At 49.4% G+C, this 5669-nt stretch overlaps 1 protein-coding gene across 5 annotated transcripts in view; it reads right to left on the bottom strand.

The window, feature by feature from the left end:
• Positions 1-5312, bottom strand: part of Kcne1 (potassium voltage-gated channel subfamily E regulatory subunit 1) — a 13343-nt gene extending 8031 nt beyond the window's left edge. Inside the window, exons 1-2 of one of the 5 annotated variants that reach the window (XM_010611307.3) lie at positions 5247-5312; positions 4331-4617 (exon numbers count right to left, since the gene is read on the bottom strand). The gene's annotated coding sequence lies outside the window, so the exon portion shown is untranslated. Of the gene's footprint in view, positions 1-161; positions 205-700; positions 1146-4330; positions 4618-5246 lie in introns of those variants that run through there. The other 4 variants (XM_010611305.1, XM_010611306.1, XM_019205595.2 and 1 more) reach the window with 4 other exon arrangements.
• Between the last annotated feature and the right edge of the window lie 357 nt (positions 5313-5669).

Raw genomic sequence — 5669 nt, 5'->3', positions numbered from 1 at the left:
AACACAGGCAGAGAGGAGGGAAAGGAAGCGAAGGGCTGAACTACCACGCAGATCGCGCTTGGAGCGCGTCCCAAGTGCTCCCGGAGACGGACACCCCGTCCTCTTCTGATAGAAGCCCGAGCATCGAGGGAGGGGTCCGCAGGCAGGAGACCCTGACTTACCAGGGTCGGGGTCTACCAGATGGCCAGGAGAGCGGGGGTCCGCTACAGCCCCAGCCCCAGGCCCTGCCCTCTCTGGCTTTTCCCACCTTTCACCCCTGTCCAAACTGCCCCCTTGTGCGCGGGAAAGCGCTCTGGATCCCACTGCTCGGCTCAGGGCTGGCAGGGACCCCGCAGGACCAGACAGACAGACAGACAGACAGACAGGCAGACGCAGATGGAAGTGTGGGGTTGGCAAGGAAGAGTCCCAGCCCCAGCCCCAGGCCCTGCCCTCTCTGGCTTTTCCCACCTTTCACCCCTGTCCAAACTGCCCCCTTGTGCGCGGGAAAGCGCTCTGGATCCCACTGCTCGGCTCAGGGCTGGCAGGGACCCCGCAGGACCAGACAGACAGACAGACAGACAGACAGGCAGACGCAGATGGAAGTGTGGGGTTGGCAAGGAAGAGTCCTTTCTGGCCAAGGGAAGGGCCTTCTGGGAGACCCCACCCGCGAATACCCCTTAAAACATCTCCAAACAGAATAGCTTCGAAGAGAGCTCCAAACCTCACCACACTCCTTTTGGCTTTATCCTGCGCTTCAGCGTGGCTGTGCACCGAATCAGCAGACACTCACTGAATACCTGCTTCTGGGGTGTCCGGCCCGGAGCTGAGGGCAGGTACAGCCGTGCACCAGACAGCGGGGGGCCCAGAGCTCCACAGTCAGTCTCTGGAGGCACCGCAACCTTGGCACTGCACTGCAAAGTCCTTGGGGGAGCCTTGAAAGGCCAACCTGTTGTCTCGGGGGGGGGCAGGTGACTTCCTGGCGAATTTCACAGCAGTTGCCCACAAGCTTGGCAGGTCAGAGGGAGAAGGGACAGTCCCCAAATGACTGCTAAGTGAGCATGCTCGGGAACACCATCCGGGCTGGGCGTGTAGGCAGACAGCAGGGGCAGGTGAGAGACCCACAGCCACAGACAGCCCAGGTCTGCGTTCCTGTCTTCCTCGGCAGGCAGGCAGGTCACTTCTTCCTGGGGAGGAGGACAATTGGAGGCCCGCCCAGGGGACCACCTGTGCAGCATTCTAAGGCACTACACCCTGCTGTCAGAGGGGATTTGGAATTCTCCCCGGATGGGAATACAGGACCGCACAGCCGCTCTGGAGAGTCCCAAACTGCCCATTGCCTGTGACATTAATTGTGTGCTTTGAAATCTGGTCTATGGAAAGGATCTGAACCATAGAAAAGCCTTAGTAGTCTTACTTGCAAATAACTGGAATTTGAATGTCTAAAAATAGAAACGTGCTTAATTAAATGGCAGGTAGAGAAATATTACATGCTGTTCTTAAGACAATGCTTACAAACAATTTGTAACAACACAGGATGTCTTTATGTATCTCATCTTATAACGTTATGTGGGAAATACAAGATCCCAATACAGAATGCTAAGAATTACTTCAAATGATAGTAAGGAACTGGACCACTGTGGTCACGCTGTTAATGGTGTGCTTACCCAGAACGTATTTAGGCTGTTCTGAAACCCACCTTTACACAGGGACTGCGCCAGGAGGGAGAGTGGGTGACACATTGAACCTGAATGTCTGTCCCACCAAACCTTATGTGGGACCCTTTTATGCATAGCTCAGGCAGATGTGCGCAGAGCACCCCAGATTAGCCACACGGACTGGGGCCTCCCACCCCCGCCCGTCACCCGGGTGCTGGGAAACAGTGCGATGAAATGTTCGCAGGAAGGTAAAGCACCGTGTAAGCGCTGGTGTTCTTACTTCTCCTCCCGGCGCTCTCCATCCTACATAAGAAGACTTCTTTTATTATTAGCATGCTGTGGTTGTCATTTCCTATTTGTAAGGATGAGACGTGATTACAGATGAGAGTGTAGTGTTAGCTTTGGTGAACTTGAAGTGGTTTCCTCTTGTCTTTCCTTTTTCTCATTCTCTTCTTTCTCCCTTTACTCTTTCATTCTTCTCTTACTTCTCCCCATATTACAGGTACAATTGATCCTTGAATGATTATGGTAGCAGAACCATAGCTTGCAAGTCCTTGGGTTCTTCTCTGTCTCTCCCTTTCCCTTCCTTTTCCTCCTCCTCCTCCTCCTCTTCCTCCTTTTCCTCTCTCTTCTCCTTTTCCTCCCTCTTTTCCTCTTCCTCTTTTTTCTTCATCTTTCCCCTGCTCTCTCCCCCACTTTCTTTTCTTTCTCCCTCTCACCTCTCCTCCTGCCCGTCCTCCTTGTTGCTCTTCCACAGCCCTCTCCTTCTCCTCCTCTTCCTCCTTTCTTCTCAATCCCATTACAGGAAGGGTGACAGAAATGGCCTCTGCTCCACTCAATGAGTTTATTTTCACTCTATAAGTTCCCACCTCCTGTGACCCCCAAAAGACAAAGTTCCAACTATTCCTTGTCTCTCAGGAAACATTCAATTTACCTTATAACTTGGATATCTTGCTCCTAACTGCTCTTTCTCTGCCACAGAGAAAGAAGGGCCAGGGGGCCAGGGATTTGGTGCTGTGGTCCCACTGCCTGCCGCGCAAGTGCAAGGGGCCAACTGGTACCAAAAAACAAAATAAAACAAAACAAACTCTTCGTTATGTGAGGTCAATTAGACAGAAGGGCTCAGTCTGTTGCCAGAAAGGACTGATCTTCAGTGTGCCCCACTGGGACTCAGGCTCAGGTAAACAGCTCTTCACCATTCCCTGTGGTTGCCATTCAGTGGTTTCCAGATGCCCCTGAGTTAGGCCTGCCCCCTGGCTCCTCCTTTGGTTCCTGTCAGTCAGCTTCACATTCCTAGAACAAATGCCTGAGACAATCACCTTCGAAGAGAAAAGGTTCCTTGTGGCCCACAGGTTTAGAGGTTTCAGTCCGTAGTTAGGTGGCCCCACAACTCTGAGCCCACAGCATTGTATTGTGGTGAGAACACACAGCAGAGCAAAAACGTTGATCTCAAGGTTAGGATGCAAAACAGAGAAAAGAGGCTGAAGTCCCACCACCTCCTTCAAAGCAGTTTCCAGTGACTGAAAAACCTCCCACTAGGGCCCACCCCCTAAAGTTTCTGTCATCCCTCCATAGCACCAAGCTGGGGACCAAAGCTTTAACATGTCGGCCTTTGAGAGATACTCAAGATCCAAACCATAGCATGGCTTTTTTCTCCCTCTACTCCATGGCTCCTACTGTCCCCCTGGGCAACTCTCATAGCCCCAGGGCTTCTCGGGCTTCAGTGAGAAACATTATAAGACAAACAACCTTTCCTTCCTGGCCACAGACCATGTGCAGATGCAGCTGTATGCTAAAATAGCACTTCCTCCCTAGGAGAAAGGCGGAGGGAATGGAAGGCACTGATGTCTTCCTCCTGCCCTCCTGGGGACAAATGTTGGGTACAGAAAGTTAGGAAAGAGCATCATCTCTCTACATTTGCGTTGCCATCCTACATGGGTGACATGACATGCCCATGTCTTCTGTGACAGCCACTAGAAGCTCTCAAGTCTCTTCTGCCCCCTTCTTTCAGCAAAACTCTCTGCATGAGTCATACAATCACAAGAGGCCTGCCTCAGTTTCTTCCCAGGCCTCATCTCTGGCTGGGAGTCACACCTAGAGGTATCACCCTTCCCAAATACAGGGACATCCATATATTCTCCTCAAACCTCAGAAAGAGAATGCCTTCCACCTGCTGGAGCCCTGCAGCTGCCCCCCGCCAGCTTCTGCCCCTCCCACAGAGTGGAATGGTGTCTCCATTCTCAGTGCACACCCCACCTTCCCCCCACTGTGATGCCTTCTGCAGGGGATCATCGCTCTGTTCCTAGCTTTACAAGCTCCATGTTGGTGACCCTTCTCTAAGCAGTGCCCAGGATTCAGTAAACCCCAGCCTCAAGACTGGGGGCCATTGGCCAGTTCTGAGCCTTTCAGCATAATTTTGTGAGGCAGGTGGTGCACCACTGAGCTAAATCCCCAGCTGTTTACTTAATTTTGAATTAATTTTTAATATAAAAAAATTGACAGCTCTCATGTGAAACATACAGAATTGTGGTTTCTGTTACAAAACTCAAGAGATCTGGAAAGGCCTCAGATACCTTTGGTGGGACAACAAATGGAAAGACAGAGCTGAGAATGTGGCCCCCTCTACACAACAGCGTAAACTAGCAAGTCCACTACAGAGCCCCACCCTACCATGTCCCCAGCAACGATCCACTTACCATGTCCTGTCCAGTTCTGTAGGTGTCGGGTTGGTTTCTCCGTTGTTGGCCCTTCCAGGACCCACTTTCTGCAAAACCCCTCGAGACTCCTGACCTCTCCTTCCTTTGCATACCTGAGAGTTCATTTCTTCATTGAACTGCTTTGACTTTGCTCATTTGTTATGGTGTAAGTGCTTTTCGCCTGTGCCAGATGGATATGCTCTGTTCATTATTTTAGATCAGTGGTTATTAATTTTTCAATTTCTTCCCGGGGATTTGAGAAGACTCCAGCTTTCCTCCTTTTCACTCTAAAATGCACACATGTGCAAAATTTTATGTACGGTTCCAGAGATTTATAAAAGTCTGATACATTAGGTTGTGCATGGCTGCCACCTTAGGGATCATTGATTTGGGCAAGGGCTGTCTTTTCCATTAAGCACTTCAACTGTGTTGTACCAATTCTAGGGTCTGTACTGTGTACTGGACTCAACAGGTGCCACTGGATGTTGCCCAGCTGATGGACAGTAAGACATCCATTAAAATAGTCATTGAAGCTCTTGCCCATGTCTTGTGGGCAGATACACCAATTCACAGTCACCCCAGCAAGACGATGCAGCTGTCTATGGACCCACTATTCAGACAACACAGCTGCCTTTGTGTTTGAAAAATAACCATAATCTTCACAGTATTATGAAAAGAACACACATCCAATTAAGAAAGCTTTTCCAAAAGAAATAATAGAGTATCCACCCTCCCCTGCCTCTCCCCACCACGTGTTTTTTTGTCCCAGAATAATGCTGTGCAGATAGGAACATGGGTAAATTAATTACAGTTTGTAATGTTATTCATGGGTAGGAAAGAACACTAAATCTACCCATACAATGTTTGACATTTAAATGTAAACATTGTCTTGATGTGTATTTGTTTTTAAACTCACCCAGTCCAATTGACACAGCTATGGGAATAATCCTTTTAAATACTGTCCGTTAAAGGCCAAAAGGTAACAATATGCTGGATGTTTTCCCAGCCAAAGAGTAGGGAGATACAGGAGTAAGATTAGCATCTCTTCAGTTCTGTGCAGGTCTGATAATGTTTTGCTGTACTTCCAATGCCTGAGAGCACAGAAGCAGGCTGTGGTTGGCGTCTCTGAAATGGAAAGACATTGGCAACTGTTACTTAAAACCAGTACAGGTAGCCTTTTTGGGAGAGTGCAAAGGTCACTTTCTAGAAATGATATTGTTCACAATCATTGGCGTGGTGCCTGGGTTATTTCAACCAAAAATTTAAACCTGGTGGTCTGGACCAATAGGGGCTGGTATGGATCCCAGCATGGGCATAGAATGAATAAGTGAATAAAACA

This window comes from Fukomys damarensis, unplaced genomic scaffold (genome assembly GCF_012274545.1).
Source record: "Fukomys damarensis isolate Sample0158 unplaced genomic scaffold, DMR_v1.0_HiC HiC_scaffold_24, whole genome shotgun sequence".
Lineage (NCBI taxonomy): Eukaryota > Metazoa > Chordata > Mammalia > Rodentia > Bathyergidae > Fukomys > Fukomys damarensis.
This window is presented reverse-complemented; position numbering and strand designations above follow the sequence as displayed.